Here is a 27,054-nt window from a genome sequence, read left to right on the forward strand (position 1 = left end):
TGGGGTTCTGACGATTGGCTGAGTCTGCGTTACATGCCCAACCACGTCTCTGCCGACCCACACTGAATGCAGAGCAGCAGATCCACAGAAGAAAGGGGGTGTTGAAAGAAAATCGTAACTGCACACTTTCACTCAGAGTATGAAATTCTCTGTGTTGAAGAATTTATTCTCCCTAATTCTCATTGGGGGCACATGCCAGAATCTGAGGAAAAGAAACGAAGCATATTAATTTTTCATCTTTATTTTCTCAATTTTATTGTTGTTAATAACCCAAGATGTGTATCCTCCCCAACCAAGGGTTCATTTGTTTGCTTGTTTTCAGCGTGGAAACCTGCTGAGCTAGAAGATCCTTTGCTATGAGAAAGAGAAAGGTGGCTGATAACCCGTGTGGTCCCTGTATCTGTACCACATGTTCCCGTTTCACCTCGAATGAATTCACACCCAAAAGAAACAGGAAACTGGTCTGCAGTTCTCTGAGTATTCTGTGGTCCTATTTTCAAGCCCTCTCTTCCCACTCTCCCTCCCACCCAAGAGCATTTCAAGTGAAGGGAATACACAGCACAGGAAAGAATATAAGCCACTATTTTTAAGAGACAAACTTGGCGGCCCCTGGGTGGCTCAGCCACCAAGCATCTGACTTCAGCTCAGGTCGCGATCTCACGGTTGGTGAGTTTGAGTCCCGCATCGGGTGAGCTCGAGCCCTGCTTTGGGTGAGCCCTGCTTCTCTCTCTCTTTCTCTCTCTCTCTGCCCCTCGCTCACTTACTCCCTCTCCCTCTCTCTCTCAAAAAAGAGAGAGAGAGACTTGGGATGAAATCTGGGCTTTTCCACTTACACACTTACAAGTGTGAGCTTGGACAAGTTATGGTACCTGCCTGAGCCCCACCTTCCTCCCCTGGAAAATGAGGATAGGTTAGCTATTTCAAAGCCTCATTGATGAGATTCAGTAGGGTATCGGGAAGACTATCTTCTGCTTCCAGACAAGATAAGTTAACAAACCAACCCCCTAAAACAAACCAACAGACAAAAAGAGACAAAACACAGGGAAAACAATGGTTTCCAGTGCAGCATGCAGCAAAAGACGGTGATCCCCGAGAGACAGAGGAAAACGAAGCTGGTGCTAGGACTGCCCCGGTGGCTCCCATGAAAAGGCTTGCAGCCTGTGGCATGCCCGGTGGACTCTGTGAGTTGAATCGTTGAGCTAAGTCTCCAGGGAGACCGAGGCAGGCCAAGGCATCTATGACCCGGGTATGCAGGGCAGACTTTTGGAGAGGGAAGAGCTGCACATGGAGAGAACCCCAAGGATCAGCAAGATGGTCCTCCCGGGATACAGAGCAGAGTAGTGATCGGCACATGCGTTTGAGGAAACTACCCAAAATGAGGGAAAGAATCATCCGAAAGGATTAAAAGGAACGTTGTCTGGTACTCTTACAGGACCAGGGATAATGCCGTGTACCCCAGCGGGGGCTCTTGTTTTGTGGGCACTGGGGAGGGTATTCAGGAAGGTCTTGCTTCAGTCATAGGGAATAATTACCTCTCAGATGAGCGCTGCCCCCAGACCTGTCTCACAAATCATACACGCGAAGACCCAAAACTTTGATCAAGCTGCTTGCCAAGAAACTTCACTGCAGATCAGAAAAATCTCAAAACACATTTTGGGACTTGCAAAAATATCCATCACCCGGCAAAGTGAAATTCACAACGGCTAGCGTCCAAACATCACCAGTCATGCAGTGAAACCAGAAAATACGACCCAAATTGAGAAAAGTGAGTAAGCTGAAATCCACCCCAGAACTGACACAGATGTTAAAATTAACAGACAGGACATTAGAACAATTATAACTGTATTCCAGATGTCCAAAAGTCGAGCTTTAACTGAAGATGGCTTTGACTTAAAAAGACATAAAATATATTTAAAAAAAAAAAGAGAGAGAGATCCACTTTGAATTTCTAGAGATGACATATATAGTGTGTAAGATGGAAAATACCCTCGAAGAGACTGATTGCAGGTGAGACAATGCAGAAGAAAAGATTAGTGAACTTGCAGCTATAGCAATAGAAACTACTCAAAATAAAACTCAGAGAGAAAAACAAAGAAAAAAAGAAAAGAGTATCAGTGAACCAAAGGACAATTTCAAGCAGGCTAATATATGTGTAAGTGAATTCTGTGAAGAAGAGAATGGGTGTGGAATAGGTGTGGGCAGAGAGAACATTTGAAGAAATAGCGGCCAACCCCCCCTCAAATTTAATAAAAGCTATACACCTATGGATCCAAGAGACTCAATGTCCTTCTAACACGAGAGACACGAAGAAGTATATCACAACTAAAACGTGCTCAAAATCGTCAAAAATCGTAATTGAAACAGGTTTAAAACCAGCGATGAATAGCCAATCTTAAAGGAGCCAGAGAAAGAGACAAGTTAGGTACAAAAAAGCTAACATAAAGATGAGAGCAGCTTTCTTACTGGAAACAATGGAGACGCAGTCTTAGAGCAACACGTAGTCTGTGCTTGCTGCCTTCCTGTGCACCATCTTCAAAGGACTGACCCCGTTCACAAGGGGGCTTCTGGTTCCCCAGTCCATGGGGATAGTATAAAAGGAAAAAACTACCGACTTGGAAAATGCACACACTACCTCTGTTCACACCCCCCTAGCCAAGGACTTAATCCCAGAGCCAAACCTGGCAGCAGGGATGTCTATAGGCACAGCCTCTGCCCTCAGGCAGGAGAAAAACAGAACATGTATCCATAGTGCGAGGTGATCGCCAGGATTGGCCGCACTGCCCTATTCCCATTTATACTTTATCCAGCGGCCTCTTCATTTGGCCAATTAGCAAATGTATGGCTATCTCACAAGACTTCAGGCTCTGTGAGGCTAGAAACCAAGTCAGTTTGATATATTCCTGCCCGAGACCTGGTATCGTTTATGTTGTTGTTGTTGTTGTTGTTGTTTTATTGCTCTTTTTTTCTTTTTTTAATACTCTTTCTCTACCTTTTTTAAAAAAATTTTTTTTAACGTTTATTTATTTTTGAGACAGAGAGAGACAGAGGATGAACAGGGGAGGGGCAGAGAGAGAGGGAGACACAGAATCCGAAACAGGCTCCAGGCTCTGAGCAGTCAGCACAGCCCGACGCGGGGCTCGAACTCTCAGACCGCGAGATCGTGACCTGGCTGAAGTCGGACGCTTAACCGACCGAGCCACCCAGGCGCCCCCCTCTCTACCTTTTTTTAACAGGTTTATTGAGATATAATTCACACACCATACAATTTGCCCATTTAACATGTACAAGTCAATACATTTCGGTATCTTTGCAGGACTTTGCAACGATCACCATTGCCTAATTTTAGAATTTCTGGCCACCCAGATGAAACCTCACACCCATCAGCACTCATTTTTCTTCGCACTGTTTTAACCCTAAACAACAAGTAATCTACTTTCTGTGGATTCAGTGCCTGAAACAGCAACAAATCTCCGTTCCTAGAGCCTTCCATGTGGTGGGCTCTCCGTAAACACACACCGGACAGAGTTAACATCTTTTTGTTGTCAGCATACATACTCAAGTGAAAGACCCCCGCCAAGGATATTTCAAAATACATATTGCTACTTGGTGACCTTTATCACACTCTCCTGGTGCCCAGAATAAGGGAATCATATCACACCATCTGGCAGCTGGTAATGATCGCATTTTGCCTCCACCACAGACATCTGGGAAGGGAACCCAGGTCCCATTTTACAGATGAGAACACCCAAGTCTGGCTCCCCTTGCGCCAGCTGGCTGATTTTGAGACTTGTTAACCCATTTGCTCAACATGGACCTGAGTCCTCAGCTTTAGCCAAACAAACAAACAAACAAAAAAGCAAAGTCCCCAAGCCTGAGAAAACGTTGTTTTAGCAGGACTCACTGGGGTGTGCGACCTAGTATATAAACAATATTTGTTTTCAAACTGAACCATTCAAACTGTCTGATCTGCCCGCCAGCCACCTTCCTATCAGGCAGGCGGACGCCTGTGCCATCATTTTCCCCAAAGTGACATAAATATCCACACCAACACTCAGGAAAACTGGACATCTCCGCAGACAAGAATTTTTCTGCTCCTTAAACTGTTTCCCAGCTTGCTCTCGAGCTGGCAAGATGCCTCTCTGTTCAATCACTTGATATTCTGACTCTTCTGAGAGTAAACTCTGCAAACAACCAGCAGCCCAGGCGCCCTCTCTCACTGTGTGGGCTCTGGGCACATGGAAACGTGAGGACCTACAGGGCCCTGGTTTCTCACAAAAGGTCCTCACACTTTGGATCCCTTTGCCTTATTTTCATATAGCCACTTAAGGTACCGAAACGGAAACAAAAATTGTTTGAAGTATCTATTTCAGAGCTCCTGGTCCTGGCCCCCAGCCACCAAGTTGCCAAACATTGCCATCTGCACCGTCTCTCCTCTCCTCTCCTCTCCTCTCCTCTCCTCTCCTCTCCTCTCCTCTCCTCTCCTCTCCTTTCCAACTGGTCCTTCTGAAAGGAAACAGTGGTCTTTCTTTCCAGGCACCTTGTGGAAAGGATGGATGACACAAAGCGAGGCTGGTGAGGGCGGGAGCGGCCTCCAGATTGGGCTCCAGCTGAGTGGCAGGATGGTGACAGTGTCTGGGAGGAGGGCCCTGCCCACCCGCTCCTGTAGACTTTGATGTTTCAAAGGCCTGTGGAAGGCAGCCAGGGAAATTGAGATACACTCACCCAGTAATTGATTATTCAGCTGTATCTCGGAAAGACACAGCCTGGCGGGGGCTGACGGCTATTGTTTCCTTTTTGTCGCTTTGGGGGGGTCGGGAGCCAAGGAAATGTGGGGCAAAGATGTAGCCTTCGGGGATGGAGGTAGGAAGTCATCCAGCCTTGGAGGCCCATCGTTCAGGTATCTGCAAGCCTCCCTTCCTCTAATCCGGTCTGAGATGGGCAGTGGTGTGAGGGCCAACCTGATAAGAAGGGAAAGACTGAGCCATTGGCGAATGGGTGGAGAAGAAGGAAAAATGCGTGCAGACATTATGGACAAATGGAATTTTTGTGGGCTTAATGATTTTTCAATTCTATGTGGGGTGGATCCGATGGATGTACCGGAGTTCAGGGTGTGCACAAGTTTTGTAAGATATTAACCCTGATCCACCATGTTTTCATTCCGTGACAGGTCGATTTTCACTTATTTTAAAATATACTACTGAAAGAACTTATGAAATATTATACCACTGTTCCCCTCGATGAAATTTGCTTGCTATCTTTTGACAGATGTACAAACGTCCATGATAACTTTTGAGTGATAACTCCATTGGTCGTGTTTCACGAGCATAATGGGCGAACATTTCTAGGCTGGAAGAGAAAAGTTAGAGGCTGTCTAAGATGGTGATTTTAACGTGGTGTCTAATGAGTCTTGTGGGGAGGGGAAAAACGGAGAAGGGAGACATCAGACTTTTCCCAGGTGAAAATTCATGCACACCCTTAAAAATATTTTAAAATCACCTCGGTGCTTAGATTTAACGTTGTTCAGACAATTTCATCGGTTTTGGAATTCCAAGGGATTGAGCTGCTGACGCTCATTAAAAGGGGAGCAATGTTGACCTAGTAACAACCTCTCGCTTACGGACAGATAAACTGATCCCAGATTGACTTCCAGAAGGCAACACGGGTAGTTGACGTGGCAAGATCAAGACTTGGAACCCACTACTATGCTGCAAAACTCAACCCCCCTCTGGCGACACTCCTGGATTTGGTGGCTAGAAATACCCATCTTGGTGTCTGTCCCCATGACCTCTCTGCTAAAAAGAGGAAAACGAGGATCCTCTGAGTGGCAGTTGGGCTACAAGATAGGGTTCAATACGTGTTAACAGTCGGAGCTAATCATAATGCTAAACATTTTATATTTATCATCTCCTTTATTTTTAAAAAATGTTGATGTTTACTATTTATTTTGAGAGAGACAGACAAACAGACAGACAGAGCATGAGCGGGGAAGGGACAGAGAAAGAGAGGGAGACACAGAATCTGAAGCAGGCTCCAGGCTCTGAGCCTGCCGAGGGGCTCGAACTCATGAACCGTGAGATCGTGACCTGAGCTGAAGTCTGATGCTCAGCCAGCGGAGCCATCCAGGTGCCCCTTTATCATCTCCTTTAAACCTCATAACAATACTACAAGTTGGGTACTGCAATTACCCCCATTTTGCAGGTGAGAAAACTGGGGGAGAGAGAAGCAGTATTTTGTACAAGGTCACACAGCACGTGGTGACTGTGTATTAGTACTCATGACAACTGAATGCAGAACCTATACTCCTAATGGCTGGAATACGTGAATGTCTAATATCACGGTAGTTTGGGCTCTCAAATAACGCAGGCTCCAGCTTTAGTAGAGTTTGGGTAGAATTTGACCATTATTCCATCTCGGTGTCTGAGGATAGCATGGATTGCCTCCGTATATAAAGAGCTGCACATCACAGAGGGGAACCAAACAGGTAGAGAATGTCCACAGCGAGAAGATGCTTCTGATCTAGGGTGAAGCCATTGACCTTAGGTCTTTTCCAATACTGAGCGTCTAGATGCTCGTGACTTGCCTCGGAGCTTTTCACCCACCAGTCTTGGCTTTCCCTCTTGTATCTCTCAGATTGTGCTGTGTGTCCGGCATCGTTGCCACAAGCATTTTTGTTGCGTTAACTAATTGGCCAGAAGACAGTTTTGTCGTAAAAGACGGAGTCGTGAAAAGAAAAAGAGGGACATTCATTAAAAAGGACATAATGCAACGTGAGAAATGAAGACCACCATGAAGGACTATTGCAAAATGCAAACTATTTGAATACATTCAAAATGTGTAGTGCATATTCACGGCAGTCCTGTGCAAATGACTGCTTTTATTTTGTGGACTCTACCTAAGCATTTATCTTCAAAGTCTTTCATTCACGCTATGCTTTTTTTTTTTTCTTGTGGATTCATCTTCTCATTGGCATTCCACTTTTTCTGTCTCGCTAAAATTTCTTCCTTCACCAAGAGAGGTATCAGTTTACAAATACAAAGCTGCACATTCGTAACTGAGCTTTGCACTGTGTGGTGGAAACCTCTATGCTATTGTTGGTTCTTGGCACAGTGTCACCGGTCTGTTGATAGATGTTCCAAAGTTCCGCAAGAAATGTGGATTCAACATTGCACCACTGTGTGGACCATTATGAGGGCTGAGATGCATATAACATAAAAATGAAAGTACTGTGTTAATGCAGAAATTAAACCAAACTGGGGCACCTGGCGGCTCAGCCGGTGAAGCGTCTGACTCTTGCTTTCAGCTCAGGTCATGATCTCGTGGCTTGTGAGTTCGAGCCCCGCCTTGGGCTCTGTGCTGTTAGCATGGAGCCTGCTTGGGATTCTCTCTCTTCCTCTCTCTCTCTCTCTCTCTCTGGCTCTCCCCTGAATGCTCTCTTTCCCTTTCAAAATAAAAATAAATACACTTAAATATTTTTTTAAAAATCTTAAAAAAAGAGAAATTAAACCAAACTGTCAACTGGTTATCTTTTTAAAAATCTTTTACAGCAAAATTCCCTTCAGCCAGTTGGTGATGAGGCAGAGATACTTACGGCAAAACTGCCTAGAGCCATTGTGGCGTCTATTGGTGTCACCAAGGTGCATATGGTCCTGACTGCACTGCTAAGTTGCCTTCAAGGCCATGTGAATTCTGGAGGGAAGGACTTCTGAGAGTGCAAGGATGCCTTTTCTCAGCCCCGTGAATCAGGCAAAAAACAGCATTGGAAGAGCAAGACTTTCGCTTGAGTCCTAGCTGATAGAACAACATGACCCAGGATTGCTGGAGGAGGATGACACCATATAAAAGCAATGAATCGTTGCTTGGAAGCTGCTCGCCACACAGAAAACTAGCAGCATGGGGGAGGCCCAGATTATTGGAACAGGAAAGGACTTGGTTATCAAGTAAAAGGCACCTTCATTTTGACATATGACAAAAACAGAGAGAACAAGCAAATTGCTCTGTGTGGCACAGCAGGTTGGGGGTACTAGAACTTTGGGACACCTCTGAGATCTTCTTGAAGTTTCCTTCCTTCCATCCATCCATCCATCCATCCAACAAACTTCTATTCAAGGTCTTCTTTGCTGTTGTCTATACAAGATGATGGAGGTTGAAAGAGGAAGACGCCCCATTCCCCAATTTGGGAGCTTATGATGTAGCAGGGAGAGAAACATGTACCCAATAGGTACAGTAATTTGGTAAGAACTGTAACAAAGATAAATAGATCTTACAGAAACAGAAGAAGGTGGTTGACTTCCAGGAAAGATATCCTGGAAGGAGTTATATTTGAACGCAACTTTGTGGCATGCGTAACAGTGTGTCAGGCAAGAGAGTGGATAATCTAAAAAAAAAAAAATGGCACAGATATGTGAGCAGCCATGGGGAGATGAGGCAGAGAGCCTTCACCTCATACGGATGCTAAAAACAGAGGTGGAAAAAGCTTTAAAAAGTAGAAACAATGGCCACCTCAGAAAAATATTTGGGATGTTAAGGATGGATTCTTACCAGAGGAATCCATGGCAATGTGGCCAGTCTGGAACAACGGTCTTAAAACAACCTAAACGATCTGAGGACCTGTCTATCTAACTTGCCCTATCTTGTTTCACATCAGTGTGATCTTCTAAGATGGTTGTTGGCATCAGGAAGATGGAGGAAGACCAGGGAAGCATAGCATTTTCTCAACCATATTCTTCTGTGGAGGCAGCTTATGGTTATGGTCAAAGCCATCTATAATTTAGTGACACCGTAATCTGAGAGAGACAAGTGGGGAAGCCAAGACTAATGTCTCAAAAAGCCAAGAGGCAAGCTATAGAAAGCAAGTCTCATGAGCCATAGTTGCTGGTTCCATAGGTGTGCAATATCAGTTACTCCACCTGACCATCCAAGAGTCCTTTTGGCTAGGCCCACCCTTCTATGTATAAAAGGCTCATTTCAAGGGGGTCCAAGGATCGCCATGAGTGAAAGCTATGTTCCATGTGGTTTGGGTGGTAACAGAATGGATGTCTCACCGCCCACTCTGAGAAGGCCCATAATCCTCAAGGAACTGACAAAGCCAAACGGTCTCTCCATCAAAGCTGTGGAATGGTGTCAATAAAGCCAAAATGAGGAGTTCACAGTTCCAGAAGGGGGTCACATGTCTTTTTGAGGAGAGAGTGACTGGCTTTTCCTTCTCTTCAGCATGTCTCTGCCTAGACATGCTTCATTTTTTTTTTTCCCAAAGATTTGCTTCAGGTCAGCCGGAGAGAGGAGTTTTGCTTAACTCAAGATTTGGCACAGACAGCTGGAGTGGAATAAAATTGGAAAGATCCAAAATGTGGGGTCTGGAATGACCAGTCGAAGTTATTCAACTTTTTTTTCCACATAAAGTCAGTGACTACTCAAAATGTATTAGGAAGTCTGCACCGCCTAAATTATTTGACACATATAAGGAGCTACGCTGCTCCCATTTTAAATACGTATACACTGTGTTGGTTAACTTGATGTGTCGACTTGGCTGGGCCATGGTGCCTAGATATTTGGTCCAGCATTTTTCTGGATGTTTCTGTGAAGGTGTTTATGGGATGAGATTGACCATTTATACTGGTGGACTTTGAATAAAGCAGATTACTCCCACAATGTGGGTGGGCTTCATCCAATCAGTTGAAAGCCTTAACAGAACAAAGACTAACCTCTCCCAGGAAGAAGAAATTTTGCCTGCTGGCTGCTTTTGAACTAGAGATACGACTCTTTCTGGGTCTTCAGGCTGCTGGTCTACCCTAGATTTGGGATGTACCAAGCCTTCACAACTGCAATGAGCCAATTCCTTAAAATAAATCTCTCTTCAATCAGTTGAGCAATAGATAGATAGGTAGACACACACACACACACACACAGACACACACACACACACACACACACATCTGGGTGGTTCTGTTTCTCTGGAGAACCCTGACTAATACACACACACACACACACACACACACACAGTTATACTAAGGACCTAGTATCTTTCAGGCAATATGCCAGGTTATTTATATCCATTTAATCCTCATAAGTAATTTACACTTAGCTACTATTATCTCCATTTTGCAGATGAGAGAACTGAGGCTCAGAAAGATTAGGTAACTTGATTAAAGTCCCACAGCTTTTAAGAGACAGGGCTGGAACTTGAACTCAAGTCCATGTGACCATGAGATTGGACTCCGTTCCTGAAGTGATGACAAGTAACGAGGCAAAATGAAACAAATTAAGTGGCAGAACATGTGAAGGGGAGAAGACCCACAAGTGTGGAATCACCTCCCAATAACCATCACCAGCGAGATCATCTGCAATTGGAAGAGACAGGACTGCCCTTGGCAAAGGTGAGCTCAATCCAGATCGCTCTCGCTCTGTGTCTCTGCCCATTCCCCGTACTGCTGTGATGGGTTTGTGCTGTTTCTGGACGTGCCCTGGAAATTCGTGGCAGCCCAAAAGGACGGCAATTAGGTTTCTCATTAGCCTCCCTCGCGACGTCATCACTGACTATTTTTCTCTGCTGAAATATTTTAGAAAATTATCCCAGACAGATTTCTGGAAGGCACAGGACTTGGACATTTTTTAAATGAAGGACATTCCACTGAGAGCAAGCCTAAATATTGACTCATCTGAGGAAGTATGTTCTTGGGGTAAGACTGATGGGGACTGGAAGCTGAATCCCAGCTCTGTGATTTTAATCTGGGTGGACATGATATGGGGCAGTTGCCCAAGTTTCTCCTCAAGTCCCCAATGTCTGGCTTAGTTAAGGATGGAAGAGGACTATTAGCCTCCACTTCCTGTCCCTGGCCATACTCTTAACTTTCCCTCAGGGTACTGTGCTACCAACATGACTGGGAAGACTTCACCCAGCTTTGACTGGGAGCTAATCTTGACTGTTCCTCTGCTTTGAAATAATCAACTCAGAGGCCCCAGGAGGAAGCCATGAGGGCACCTTTGTACCTAGAGACAAAATTCAATTCTTTCAGCATTTGCATGACCCTCCCCCCATTCTCCACTAGCATAGGTAATCAATCCAGTGTTGACCAAACGATGGTCCCTCTTGCTCTCCATAGTGTGAACATTTATTTCCAGCATCCCCCAGATTTCCCACTGATGCGTTTGATCCCATACGTGTCTCAGTGTTCTCCAGCTTTGATTCTGTTTTGTTTTTATTTCTCCCTTCCTATAGTCTTTAACTAGTCCCTGATGGCACACGTATGTGATTTCATATCACGAGAATGGTGTGGCCATAGCAATGAGGCATTAGGGTGTTTCATAAATCAACCACAGTTTGGAGAAACGATGACAAGTGTGATTTATAGGCTATTTCAGCTCTGATTTCCATATAGCTTTTCTCTGATTCACAATTATTCCTTGGAGGAGCAGAAAGTAAAAGAAAGTACAGTGTGGGTGGTAGGTTCCCTCCCCAGAAACTCACGATAGTCATCATATCCATATAGGAAAGCAGATATTTATGCTTTCCAATGGATGAATATTCTCCATGGCAACTGGGAAACTGTCGGAACTGGAAGAAGTGAGTCAACTAAAGTTCGTTTTCTCTTGACCTGGATAAAGCGAGACTAATTTTACATATTGGTCAAGAGAATGAGAAAATTGCCAATAATTCATGGCATAGTAAACCCCTAGCACGTAACTTAACTACATCAACATATAAATTGCATATGTAAATGCTGATGATCAAATTTGGATACATTAAGTGGAAGCAGAAAATGTCATTGATTTTACCAAAAGGCACTTTTTTATTTTTTTTACACACATATGGCTTTTGGCCTATTGGCCTAAGCTAGAGTGGATATGTAGCTTATCTACCAAATGAGGACCTTTTTAAAAGTGAAGAGGGGTGTTTCTAATTATTCCGGTCAACAGAGGCAGTCTCTGGCAAACTGGAGCCCACTGTGAGCCTCATCACAGGTCATGTGATCACTGTGTCCACTTCCACATCACTAGATCCTTAAAGAACAGGGATCAAGATGCCATGGTTGTCTCTATTAAGAGCATGTTTTATACCTGCTACGGATGAAGACTATGTTTGCATTGAATGAATGATGCACTGATGTTGGAAATAAATTCACCCAGATACCTGGCCTAGGTAAGAACTCAACAGATTATACTAATAAGAATATTTTAAATATAAATATGAATATAATCTACCATGGTTTAGATGACCAGCATTTTTTGCAGATGCTCAAAATCCATGGGTTTGGGGGACACTTTAAGATTTTTTTTATTATTTTTGGGGTACCTGGGTGGCTCAGTCGGTTAAGCATCTGACTCTTGGTTTTGGCTCAGGTCATGATCTCACAGTTCTTGAGTTGGAGCCCCGTGTCAGGCAATGTGGAGCCGGCTTAGGATTCTCTCTCCCTCTCTCTCTGGACCTCCTCTGCTCATGCTCTCTCTCTCCCAAAATAAATAAATAAGCTTAAAAAAATTTTTTAAGATTGTTTTTATTTTTTTTCTCACTGTATCCCTTTTCGTGTTTTTTCAAATGCAATCTTAAAAAAAATTTTTTTTTTAATGTTTATTTACTTTTGAGAGACGGAGACAGAATGTGAGCAGGAGAGGGGCAGAGAGGGAGGTAGACACAGAATCCACAGCAGGCTCCAGGCTCTGAGCTGTCAGCACAGAGCCTGATGCAGGGTTTGAACTCACAGACCACAAGATCATGACCTGAGCCGAAGTCAGACACTTAATTGACTGACTACCCAGGTGCCCCTCAAATGCAATCTTATGGAGAACCCCAGTATATAAAACAGATAGAAGCAGGTATGTATGGTTTGGAGAATTGCCTCTCAGCATTTACAGTACTCCTAAAGCTTAGCTTCAGATCCAAATACTTCACTTGAGCAAAACTCAATCTCTACAAGTCCAGATAAACCCTGATTAAAATGTGAACATATCAATTAAACACGACTTGGAGGAAGAATCCCAATATTTTAGGCAAGTTCAGAAGGGCATTAAAGGAGGATCAAGAAGAAATATTTGGCATTCACTGGGTTTTTCAGTTTTCTTTAAAGTTCAATGCATACGACACCGCAAGTTGAGTCCTGAGCGATTCCTTCAGCTGAACTTTAGGAAAAGAACAGAACAGAAAACAAAACAAAAAAAAAGACCACAGTCGTGTGCAGCATTTATCTTCCGATTCTTTTAGACCCAAGAAAACATTTAGTGGGCAACAGCTTTTCTGAATGAGCGCTATGATTTTTCTTAGATTTGTCCTTCTGTCTGGCCAAGTCCGTGCTTTGTGAAAGTTGGAGCTAAGATGTGGACTCACAGACTCATTCTAGGAGAGACCTCTTACCCAAGTCTCACAAAGCCAGACTAGTCTGCAGTGGGGCAATACTAACATCACAGCAGGGCTGCACCCAGGAACTTGCCAGGCCCACTGCTCCAGGAAGCAGTTGGCCAATGGCTTCTTCTGCTTCTGCTTCTGCTTCTGCTTCTGCTTCTGCTTCTTCTGCTTCTTCTGCTTCTGCTTTTTCTTCTTCTTTTTTTAAGTTGCATTTATTTATTTTGAGAGAGACAGAGACAGCATGAGTGGGGGAGGGGTAGAGAGAGAGGGAGAGAAAGAATCCCAAGCAGGCTCCACACCATCAGCACAGAGCCTGATGTGACTCAAACTCACGAAACCATGAGATCATGACCTGAGCTGAGACTGAAAGTAAGATGCTTAACCAACTGATCCACCCCAGCGTCCCAGCCAATGGCTTCTTATCCATCCCACATACTCCTTTCTGTTTCAGTGGATCTTGGAACATCACTATTGCTACATAACAAATTACCAAAAATTTAGAGGCTTAAAGCAACATGCGTTTACTATCTCACAGTTTCTATGAATCAGGAATCCAGGCACAGCTTAGCTGGACCCTCTACTTCAAGGTCTCTCACAAGACTGCAATCAAGGTGCCAACCAGGGCTGAGTGCTCATCTAAAAAGTTCAGCTGGAGAAGGACTGGCTTTCAAGCTCATATGGTTGTTGGCAGAATTTAGTTTTGAAAAACTGTTGGACTGATGACTTTAGTTTCCATCTGGCTGTTGGCAAGAGATCATCCTCAGGATCTTGCCCTATGGCCTCACGATTAGGGCAACTTGCAACATGGCAGCTTGTTTCATCAGAGCAGGAAAGCAAGTCCCAGAAAGAAAATGCAAGACGGAAATCACAATCTTTTATAAGAGAACCTGAACTTGGGAGTGAATATGACCACCTTTGCTGTATCATATTGGTTCGAAGCAAGTCACAGATCCTGCCCACATTCAATAGGCGAGTATTACACAGGAATAAAAATGTGAGCACCAGGAGGTAGGGATCGCTGGGGACCACCTATACGTCCACCTGCCACAATCAGAGTTTGCTGTCAGGGAGGTACTGGAAGCAGAGGCAAAACCAGACATCAACGTCAATGAATTCCCCAACAAGGTATTCAACCCTGTATCTCTAAACTACTCTTCGGCCTCCTCACATGCTGTTCCTCTTACATAAGCCTTTTCTGTCTTCTGCAAAGACACCAAGTCTACCAAGCCTTAGGCCCTTGGTGCCTACCCTTCTCACTACCTAGAAAGCTCTTCTCAGCTGTACTCAGGCCCCTTGTTGAAATGTCACCTCTTCTCAAAGGCCTAATCTCAATACCTTCGAATACTTAGTTATTAAGCTCCTACCATGTGTTAGGCATATTATGGGATTCCTCCCACCAGAGAAAGAAAGAAAGAAAGAAAGAAAGAAAGAAAGAAAGAAAGAAAGAGAAAACCAGAATCTTTGACCTCAAGGAATTCTCTATTTAGTGAAAGGGACAAATAAAAATAACTAGCACTCAGCACAAAGAAAAATAACTGTTGCAATTTGCTGTGGAGAAGTAAGGACAGAAATAGTAAACTAGGAGCTATGACTTGGTTGGGAGAAACCCACCAATTGGCTCATAATTGGAAGCCAAACTCAGCATGGCACAAGAACTTTTCACAACTGGTACTTTTTCATCCCTCTTTCTTCTCGCCATATAACGCAGTCACAAAGAGAAAAAAAAGACAGATGTGGTGTCCACTCTGTGCTTGTCCACACTCCCTTCATGTGTTACTCCCTCTGCTGAAATTGGTCCTTCTTGCCATTGAACTTGTATGCATCATTACAAGAGTCAAATCAAATGCCACCCACGTCCTAGTCTGCTTGGACTATGAAAGCAAACTACCAGACTGGGTGGCCTACCCAACAAACATTTACTTCTCACAGTTCTAGATGTTTGAAGTCCAAGGTCAAGGTGGCAGCAGATTTGGTTCTTGGTGAAGGTCCTCCTCCTGGCTCGCAGATGGCCACCTTCTCATTGTGTCCTCATATGGTGGTGAGAGAAAGCCCTGGTGTCTCTTCCTCTTCTTAGAAGGGCACTAACATTTTCCTGAGGGCCTCAGCCTCATGACTTCATGTACACCTAATTACCTCCAAAGGCCCCATCTCCTCATACCATCACATTGGGGTTGGGCTTCAACATTCGAATTTTGGGGAGACACAGTCTATAACAATGTCTTTTAAGAAGCCTTCCCCAAATGCCTAGAAACTTAAGCAGATACATGCACTATGTTTCTGTAACTTTTTTACTTAACTTGGAGAGTGTGCACGGAATGTCTTATCAGCATGAATGGGACTCTCTTTTTAAGTCACGAGCACCTTGGTGGCGAACTGTGGGTCATCAATGCTGTCTCCTCAGTGGGTACGGGGCAAGGTGGTCACCCAGCTGTGGTCAGTAAACACTTGGGAAGAGCATAGAAGGGAGCAGGGAGGTTCTTGTCTAATACTCGGGCTACTTCTTACTCACCTCACTCTTTGCTTTCAGCTCACGTGAACGCCAACTCAACTTTGGGCTCCCTGAATCTCAGCAGGAATGTTTGCAGTACCCGGACATCCTATGGTTGGCGAGAAGTTCCAACGTGTCCACCCAGAAATTAGAAACCCAAACACCCCTGACTCTTCACAGTGTTTAGTATGTTATGGTTTTTGAACCACAGTCTGAATTGAACACATCTGTCTTCAAAAGAACTTAAATTCCAACATGAAAGTCAGGAAGGAAAATAGTGTCCTCACATTTAGAAGGCGGGTTCCCGAAGTGTGAATTTTTCTGTCTAGTTAGGATTGCTTCCTTAAGGTTGGGACACCCAGGCTGATGCTTTTGTACTCTATCATTGTGTTCTTAAAGGAACTGCCTCACTGCCAAGGTTTTCTGTGATCTTTAAAGTGCAAGTTACATCACGATCATTTTTATATGCAATGTCCAATATATTTCCGTGTAAGGAAGATATGCCTTCCCTAAAGCTTTAAAGTAAAATTTAGTATGTTTTAAAAAAGACTCTCTATATGATTATTTCTGTGCTTTTAATCTAGCCTCTAGTATTGACAGTGATAACAAAAATAGGGGTAACGATAATTACCATGTTGAGCATTGACCATGTGCCAGGAACTCTGGTACGTGCTTTGTGTACAGAGGTTTGTGGGATCTTTTTGCAATTTTACTTGCTAAAACCATCCGAGGTGGATATAACATACTTCACAAATGAGAAAATTCAGGCTCAAAGAAGTGCCTGGGGGCATATAGAGAAGATGTAAATTTTAGGGAGATCCAGGAAGAGGTCCTCATAGCTAACTGGTGGTTGGAAACCACCCTCTGTTTTTCTACCCCATTTTGTCTCCTGACATCTAATCCTTGGGGATAAAGTCTTTTGCTTCCAAAGAGAAATGAAATAAGCACACCTGAGGCTGCAGAACCAGTGCCTTAAAATCACGCTAAGATACAGATGACCAATAATGAAGTCTTTTTTGAGGACAGACTGCAGTAGAAAGAGGTGGGAGGAAGGACAGACTATGGGAGGGACACTGAATGAGGACCCTGGATGATTGAAGAGGAAGGCAGAAATCATCTCTTCCCCCATGAGCAAATGACCCGGATAATTAAGGTTTGTGGCACTGAAGGTAAGGGCGGATTGGCAACTGTGACATTGTCCTAGACTCTGGTCCCATTATTTGTTCCTTCACTCCTTCAACAAGTATTGTTGCATCCATCCACCGTATAGGATTAGATAAGATGCCTTTGACAAATACCCCTCAGCACCTCATGGGGAAGTTTTTAAGAAATGCTTCAATAAGTCACCAACAACCCATTCTACTGTTACACATGGGTTTAAAAATCTGTTCAATAGGGGTGCCCGGGTGGCTCAGTTGGTTGAGCGTCCAACTTCAGCGCAGGTCATGATCTCACAGCTCATGAGTTCAAGCCCCTTGTCCCGCTCTGTGCTGACAGCTCGGAGCCTGGAGCCTGCTTCAGATTCTGTGTCTCCCTCTCTCTCTCTGCCCCTCCCCTGCTCACACTCTGTCTCCATGTCTCAAAAATAAGTAAACAATAAAAAAAAATCTGTTGGGGCACCTGGGTGGCTCAGCCGGTTGGGTGTCCAGCTTCGGCTCAGGTCATGATTTCACAGTTCATGAGTTCAAGCCCCAAGTCGGGCTCAAAGCCTGGGGCCTGCTTCAGAGTCTGTGTCTCCCTCTCTCTCTGCCCCTCCCCCATTCACGTTCTGTCTCTGGCGCTCAAAAAATAAATAAATGTTAAAAAAATTTTTTTTAAAAATCTGTTCAATAAAGAAGGAACTTACAAATAGTTGTTTCAAATTTTTCAGGGCCTTGGGGTAAACCCCTGCAGGCATCTCCAACCCTCACACCCCCTCTTTTTATGTAGCTGAGGCCACGCGAGCCCACCCCTGGCTCTGGGACCACCCTAAAGCCATTGATAAAAGAATTTAAGGAGGCTTCAGTTCAATACATGGTGATCTGACTCTACTGGAAGACCCAGCGCAGAAAGCGAGGTTTCCATGCTGCCCTATCCCAGCACCCACTGCCCCACACTGTTCTGATAAGGGCATGAGCCCCCACCCAGAGGACTGTTGACAGGCACTTAGTTTCCATTCCCCGTTTTTGCACTGGTTCCACCTGCTTGTCATGCTTGCCAGAAGGCCCAGTGCCTGCTGGCATTTCTGGGTATTGCTCGTTCTTGTGAGAACACATGGTGATGTGGGATCTATCATCACATCCCCTGCTTGCTTTTAAAAACAAATTATATATATATTATATATACATAAGTTATATATACTTATATATAACTTATATATCTAACTTTATATATATATTATATGTATAACTTATATATATTATTATAAATATATATTATATATGTATATATAATATATATTATTATAAATATATATATTATACATGTATATATAATATATATATTTAGGCCTCTAACTCTTGATCTCAACTCAGATCTTGACCTTCAGGTCATGAGTTGAAGCCCCACATTGGGCTTTGCACTGGGCATGAAGCCTACTTTAAAAAAAGAAGAAAGCTTAATTTTTGTTCAAAGGGAAAAATGCAAAGCAGTTCTGAGCCCAGAGTACTTAACTATATATATATATATAGTTATTATATGTATATATATTTAAGTTAGTATAGTGTAAGTCAAGTTAGTATACTATATATATATGTATAAATATATATATACATATATATGTATAAATATATATACATATATATGTATATATATATATACATATATATGTATAAATATATATACATACATATATATGTATAAATATATATATATTTATATATAAATAAAAGTCTCTGAATGAGACTTCTAACACTAAAATATTAATGGCCAATGAATATTTGTTAGTACTGACCTGAAACCCACATAACAAATATTCCACATGTGGCAGGAAAGTGAATGCCACGAGTACTGGGTTTTTTCTAGAAGATGGAAACTAAGGCACACAAAACTTTGGACCGTAGAGATTCTCTCATCAGGAAACAAACAAACAAACAAACAAACCCAGAATATACAGATATTCATTTTCAATGCCACAGTTTCAATCAGTAACATTTAGGTCATCTGAAAGGGAATGTCCAATATAGACATAGAAAGATACATAAATAGATAGATGGGTAGATAGATAGAGGGATGATGGACAGATGGATGGATGGATGGATGGATGAACTATGAATGGGTGGGTGGATGGATGGGTTAATGGACGGATGAATGGATGGTACATGGATGGGTTGATGGATGGATGGATAGTTAAGTAATGATTAGTTTTGTTTGAACCGTTGGTTTCCTTCTCCATCACCACCAGTACTCTGAAGTCATCTTAAAAGGGGATCTGACACGACATACCAGCTAAATGTCGGAAGAGAGATTTCAGTGGGAGGAGCTATGTCATTCTCTCCAGGTGGTCACCAACCCGTAGGGTAATATGGAAACTGGAAGAAAGATGCTGTTCCCATGGGACAGATGCACTCCTCACTCGGATGCGGGTGGAATCAGGACCCTGGCCGTAGTAGCCCTCTCACTCCTCTTGACTCTGGAGCCTTCAAGGAGTCTAGGGTCTAGTTTGCTTTCTCTGCCTAAGAAATCAAAAGCAAGCGAAACTCCTAGAGCAGAAGCAGGGCTACTAGGAGGAGTTCAGCCACCTATGCCCTGAGGGCTGAGCATGAGGAGTATGTCTGACTGCCTCCCCCCTACCCCACCTACCCCTCCAGAGGCTAGCCAAGGCCCATTTGGAGTGAAGAGGGACAGAGTCACTGGAAAGGGAGGAGGAGGGCCACGACGGTGAGTTATAGCTTGCCTACACACTCAGAGAGGCAGCTAAGGGAAAAAATCGGAGAGGCAGGCCTTGGGGAGGTGAAAATGATACAGAAAGTAGGCCAGGGAGGGCAGGGTGGGAATGTGGAGGGTGTCTTACATTAGATTAATAGCGGTGAAATGGAAAACATACAGGGACACACACAAGTCATGGGATAGGAGCTCCAGATAAAAGTAAAAAAACAAAAAAACAAAAAAAACTGTCTTACTTCAGGTTGAGAAGTTGGCCTGCTCACGAGCCTCCCACCAAGATGATACATGAGCTTTCTTTGGAAGGAACCCAGAGGAAAGCTTGGGGCAGGAAAGCTCCTGTTTGTGCAACTTTGCTCAAAATACGTCACTGATGCTCAGGCCAGCCTCCACCCTGGTACCCTTTTTGCAGACCCATTAGCACAATCACATGCCGATTCTAATTATATATAAAGGCAGGATTCTTGTGCCAAACTTTTTCACCCTGTAAGGTACGCCCTCTTATCCCCATTTCACAGATGGGAAGATTAAGGCTCCAGGATAAGTCACTTACTCGCTCAAGGTTTCCTAATGAATCAGAAGCACATCAAGATTTTAATACCAGCAAGCCCAGCCGTACCAAGTTCCAGAGACTCTGTTCTTTCCATCATAGAGTCTCCCTAAACTAAAAGCAGGAGGGGGCTAAGAACAAGGGAGGAGAGCAGAGTGGCAAGGGGTAGTCTCCAAATGACTACTAGTGCTTCATAATTTTAACACAAAATGGCAACAGATAGAACTATTAGAAGACAATTTTGAGTCAGTCCTACACATTCAGGAGCAGAGACATTGACTGCTTTTGTTACATACTCTCTTTTTTAAGTGTTTATTTGTTTTGGGCGGGGGGGGAGGGGGGAGAGAGCGCATAAGCAGAGGAGGGGCAGAGAGAGAGGGGAACAAAGGATCTGAAGCGGGCTCCGTGCTGACAGCATGGAGCCCAATGCAGGGCTCGAACTCATGAACCATGAGATCATGACCTGAGCTGAAGTCGAACTCTCAACTGACAGGGCCACCCAGGTGCCCCTAGGTACCACGTTTCCAAGGCTGTGTAGCAAACAGCCTTGGAAAACAGAGGTAGTGTCTTCCTCTGGAGCAGTGGGCAGACCTGCTTACCGTCCCGCATAAAGATTCAGGTTCCCTAAGTTCAGAGTTCCTCTTCTGTGACACTCCCTACAACTTGCAATGTGGTGCCTGGCCCTCTTTGCACCACCCTGTGCGAGCCAGGGGAAGGAAGCTGGCACAAACCTGAAGCTTCCTGCTGGTTTCTGGGCCAGGAGTAATAAAGTTCTTTAGTGGTGACCCATGAGTCTCAAGTCTCCAGCCAACATCCACGAATTCTTGGCAGGCTAACTTGTTAACCTGCAAGTAGGGTAGCATCTCAGGTGCCACAACCCTGGACGCTTCCCGGGGAAGCGGGAAATGGACAGAGAAATCCAAAGGCATAGCCACCCATCTACTATCACCAAAACAAGGTGGGGAGGCTCTCGTGTGGCACATCAGAAAGAGTTCAGGTACTTTGTGCATCCTCAGGCAATGCAACCTAGAAGCATCTGGGCTATCAACAAGCCACCGTCCCGGGTTCCAGTCCCTGAACGAACACCAACTGCCTCCAATACAATGGGGGCGCCCGAGGAAGTGCTTAAGACTGACCCACACTCCTAAGAGCTTGAGGCACATGATTTCATTGAAACTTGGCAGTAACTGTACGAACTAGGAATTACAGCTCTCGGGAAGGTAACCACCTCCCCCAGATCACCAGCTGGCGCCCAAATCTACAGGCAACCATGCCTGCCATTAGCATCCTAGAAGCCTCTTTCTCCCACCAGCGAATTCATCCCTATCTCTGAAATATATACTGTTTTTCAATTCCTTAAAACATGCTTGAGACCAAGAACTATGTGCTAGTAATAAGAGGCAATTGCCATGCAGGGTGGAGAAAAAAAAAAAAAACCACCTCTGTTTAGTTAATGAGGAACACTTGTTCAAGCAAAGAAGCTCTCTGGGGCAAATGAAAGTATTTTTTTCCCCTTAATTATCTGAAGTCCATGTTAGGGTAATCGAACCCCCCCCCCCCCCCAGAGGATGCCATCTGCATAACCCCATTCCGTGTTTCCCCCTTTTCCCAACTGCAGGACATACGAGGACCTGGGAGTGACCCTTTAGGAGCAGAAGAAGACTGACACCACTACGCGTGGACAGTGAGAGTGTCTTTTGCTGGGCCAGGAGATAGAACCGACCCCCCAGCTCATGCTACAGTCAGCAGTGAGGCCAAGGTGCAAATATGGGCCCGCCCACTGCTTCCGCGACTTCCAGGACAGGGCGCCAACCATCCTCAAGGGTCCTGCCTTCTGACAAAGCCCACGGTGGAGAAGCAGCGCTGTGTAGCCCTTCTGGAAGAAGTGGAAAGCATGCAGTCCCTGTGGCCGAAAAGGTGGGCCCCCTGGTGTGCCTGTCACCAGCGAAGGGAGGCAGGAGAAGCCCCTCACCACCACAGAGACACTCATTTCACGAGCAGGGGCTCACAGCTTCGACGGACTGTCATCGTGGGGAGAATCGTGGCAAATAACAGGTTACGGTATTGGTTTCCTACGGCTGCCCTGACAAATTATAGCGAAGTGTGAGGCTTAAAACAGCAGACATTTGTTCTTTCATAGTTCTAGAGGCTGGAAGTCCAAAATTAAGTCACTGGCTGAACTGTACGCTCTCTCCCTGCTTTAGGTGATGGCTGGCAATCCTGGGCATTCTGTGACCTGTGGCAGCTCATGACCCCTACATCACACGGTTGTCCTCTGTGTCGGTGTGTGTCTTCCCTTGGCCTTCTCCTCCCCGTGTGTCTGTCCCTGTGTCCTTCCTCCTCTTCTTATGTTTATTTATTTATTATTTTTTTGAGAGAGAGAGAGAGTATAAGCAGGGGAGGAGCAGAGAGAGAGGGAGACACAGATTCTGAAGCAGGCTCCAGGCTCCGAGCTGTCAGCACAGAACCCAACGTGGGGCTCGAACCCACAATGGTGAGATCATGACCTGAGCCAAAGTCAGACGCTCAACCGACTGAGCCACCCAGGTGCCCCTATCCTCTTCTTAATTTACATCTTAATTGTACCTGCAAAGACCCTGTTTCCAAATAAGGTTACGTTGGCAGCTACCAAGGGTTAGGGCTTGCATGGGTATCTTGTGGGGACACAGTTCAAAGCACAACAGTTATTAACGGTAAAGAGGCCACTTGTGAGCCCTCCAGTTATCCTGCATCTTATACACAGTAGAACAAAATTCGACTCCTGTCATCTTCGTGCATTTTTACCGTCTCCTTGTCTACCACACGGTAGGCACGCCCGCCTACTCATCTCCTCAGGGACGCTCAGCATGTGTACATTATGTATATATTTTTTGTCGAGGACCACCACCTCCCACTCACTGGCATGTAATGCGTGGGCAGGAGTGTTAGTCTATTTTCCCTGCCTCCCACACACCAGCGTAGTACCTGGAACGTCGCAGAAATTGAATAAATACTTGTTGAATAAGCGAGTGTAAGGAGGAGAGGGGTCAGAGAATGGCCAACACCCTCACAGCCAGCACTGGGGATGACCCCTCCTGCCAGCGGCCCTGGTTGGTGCGTGCCGTCTCTTGCACATTGTGCCTCAGTAGTTGGTCCTGGTTAAGAAAGTGGGCTTGAGAATCAGACCACTGGGGTCCTCGTGCTGGTCCTTCCCCGCAGCCCCTGTGTGACCCCTCAGCACGTTACGGAACCCCCTTGAGACTCTGTATAATACGCTGAAGTCTGGCTTCAACGGACTGTTGTATAAATTATCCCTCTAACAAACATTTATCGAGGATCTTGTCGGGAGCCGAGGTAAAATCGGAGAAGGCTCACAAAGTGCTTAGCAAAGCGCTTGGCACGTTGGAGGTATTGGGCAAGTGGTATTTTGCTCAACTGAACACCTTACGTGCAAAGAGCAAATGAACTCCGCCAGGTACAGTATAAAGGTGAGCACAGAGACCAAACGTCCTCAGCGTCGTTCGTTGCAAGACTGGAGGTGTCCCACTCAGCTACTGTGTCACCAGAGAAGTCTCCACTCAGCAGCTGGAGGAGGTTGACAGTGGTAAGGGGGGAAAGAACGGGAGGAAATGTTACCCCAGGAAAGCTTTATGCATCATCATTCTATTGGAAGGCAGTGGGGGTAAGAGTGTTGGCACCATTAATTCCAGAGGTACCAATCACACCAGGCAAAGGTCAGTGTCGGGAAGGCGACAAGGACACGTGGAACAGCAGAGACTTCAGAAACAACACTGGGTACAAACCTAGTTGCTCCCACTTAAACTGCAGAGGATGGGGGCGCCTGGGTGGCTCAGTCGGTGAAGTGTCCGACTTCGGCTGAGCTCATGATCTCACGGTCATTGAGTTCGAGCCCCGGGTCGGGCTCTGTGCTCGGAGCCTGGAGCCCACTTCGGATTCTGTGTCTCCCTCTCGCTCTGCCCCTCCCCTGCTCACACTCTGTCTCTCTCTCTCTCTCAAAAATAAATAAACGTTAATTTTATTTAAGTGCAGGCTCACGTGGGGGCGGGGGGTGCTGACATGGAACACCCACTATGTGCCGTACCTACCGAACACCCACTGTGTGCCGTATCTACTTCACCGAACACTCTATCACACTATGTTACAGAATCCTCACGTCAACTCTTTGTGAGCCAGCTATCAACATCCCCATTTTGCAGATATAGAAAATGAATCCCGGGAGAGGAGTTCAATTTCCCAAGGACAACCAGCTGCTAAGTAGAGCATTCCTCGGCCCGCATTCCTTCCGCTCCTGACATCCCATACCCCTCCGGTATCCAAGATTCCTGGGTGTGGAATTTTTGAACCTTAAACAGGCCAAAGTTCTAATCGGGCTTTCAGTGTGCGCATATCTACTTGGCCATTTCTGTTTCATCACTTTTTGTAGGGCAGAGTCATTTGAGTTTATTGGCACAGAGGGCTTTCTGAAATGACACTGCCCTCTGATAGGACTCCATTCCGTCAAAACTGCATTAACGAAATACTGTTTTATTAAGGAAAGGGGGGAAACCTTGACACAGTGAAACTAGACCAAGGTTTCTCAAGCTCAGCACTATTGACAGTCGGGGCTGGATAATTCTTTCTGGTGGAAGCTGTCCTGTGAATCGCAGTATATTTAGCCACATCCCCCGGCCTCTGCCCACATACCAGCAGCATCTCCTCCCCCAGTTTGTGACAGTGAAAAATGCTTGCAGATATTTGCCACAGGTCCCCTGGGAGGGGGCTGGTAAAAATCACCCGATTGTGAAACAGCAAACGAGACAAACATGGGTTCAAATGCTTAGTCTACAACTTTTGTGGATTTGGGAAAGTTACACATTCTCCTCAAGACTCTGCCTTCTCACGTACAGAACAGAGACATCAATTCCTCTCTTGCAGGGTCATTGACAGGGTTGACGAGATAACGCACGAAAAGTACTCTGCACGTGGGCCCTCAGGAGACGCTCAGGAAGGACTTATAAAAATAAGCACTTATTTTTGCAAGACTTGTGATTAGCATTCATAATGCCCCCATTTGAGAATCTTGTTTCCTTTATCCCGGGTGAGATATACTCTTTCAATGTGTTGCTGCCCATCCCATGCAACTCGCTTTAATATTTATAAATAATATCCATCGAGGATGTTGGGCTCATGGCCTTGTCCCTGTTCTTAAAACCATGATATCGAGGTATGATTGACCTACGAAAGCTGTACATATTTAGTGCAGACAACTTGATGAGTTTGGAGATCAGTACATACTTGTGAAACCATCACCCCAATCTATGCCATAAAAATATCCATCACCTCCTAAAGTTTCCTTTTGATCTTTATGGCAGTCCTACAAGGAAGGTCGAGCCACTACCATTTTAAAAGCAAGGAATCAGACTTAGAGACATTAAGGAGCTCACCTAGGATCACACGCACAACCCAGTTAGAAAGTAGGGTTCAGACTCTCACTCTACATCCCAAGACACTTCCTAGTGTCTTATCTTCCTTCTGCATACATCCAACAGACACTTCCTGAGTTCTGTGCTGAGGACAGAGTCTCCTTTGTGAAGAGTCTGCAAGGAAAAGTAAGCAAGTGCCTTAGGAGAGCTGAATAATTCTACACAGGGGGAAGAACAAAGGGTTACGAGAGCACAGAGAAGGCATATTTATGTCATCTGGAAAGTTCTAGAAAGCTTGCTAACAGAAAAGATACAAAGAGAATTATGAAGAACAAGTTGGAGTTAGCCAAACTGGAAGAGAGAAACGGTCCAGAGAAAGCGAACACGGGTGCAATCTCCTAGTGTCGATAAGAACAGGACGGACGTAGTTCCAAATGGATGAAGTTGGGAGGGCAAGGGAGGAGAAGGAAAGGTAGAGGAGAGGAGAGGAGACGGGGGCCGGACAACTGAGGCGTGTGCCGGGCTGTGCGTTCAGAACTCTTCCTTTGGGTCAGGAGGCTTCTTGGGTGTTTTAAGTCTCTCCTACATCCGAGTTCTCACATCGATCCCCTAAAATCTCTCTTCAGTGGTTCAGCAGGATATGAAAGATTCCATTTGCTTGTAAAGGCTTCATCTGTGAGGTGGACATCCCATACCCGGGCAATGGAAATGTCGTGGTTAAGTCTATCCTTGTGTTACCCTGTCTTTCAGCCAAAACATCTAAAGAAGAAAAATGAACAAGACTGCTGCATTTTATTTTTATTGTATTTATTTTATTTTATTTTATTTTATTTTATTTTATTTTATTTTATCTTAATCAATTGATTAATTTAGAGAGTGAAGGTAGGGAGGGACAGAGAGAGAATCTTAAGCAGGTCCCGACGTAGGGCTCGATCTCACCATCTTGAGGGCATGACCTGAGCCGAAATCAAGAGTCAGACACTCAACCCACTGGGCCACCCGGGTGCCCCTAGACTGCTATACTTTATGTGGGACTTGTGACAAGCCAGACACCAGGCTTTTCCCAGAAGCCCACCTGGAAACAGACATCAACTCGGCGAACAACGCACAGGCAGGGTTCCCGACAGGCTGACGGGGAAGAATATGGACATGCCCGTTTGAGAGCCTGGGCCACCCCACTAGAGTGACTTTCTGAACCTTCATCTCTGCTGATCTTGGGGGCCATCGCTTCCTGAGGAGGAAGTTTCCTCAAGGGCACCTCCAGCCCTTAAGAGTTTTTTATCATGACCAGCAGCTCTTTTTAAACTTTCAAATAGATACATCAACAACATTTCAGACTTGAGAAACCTAAACTATCCAACCTGGCTGGCGTACAATGTGCATCTATATAAAACAGTCACTGCACTGAAGGCATGCC

Source organism: Prionailurus bengalensis, chromosome E2 (genome assembly GCF_016509475.1).
Source record: "Prionailurus bengalensis isolate Pbe53 chromosome E2, Fcat_Pben_1.1_paternal_pri, whole genome shotgun sequence".
Taxonomy (NCBI): domain Eukaryota; kingdom Metazoa; phylum Chordata; class Mammalia; order Carnivora; family Felidae; genus Prionailurus; species Prionailurus bengalensis.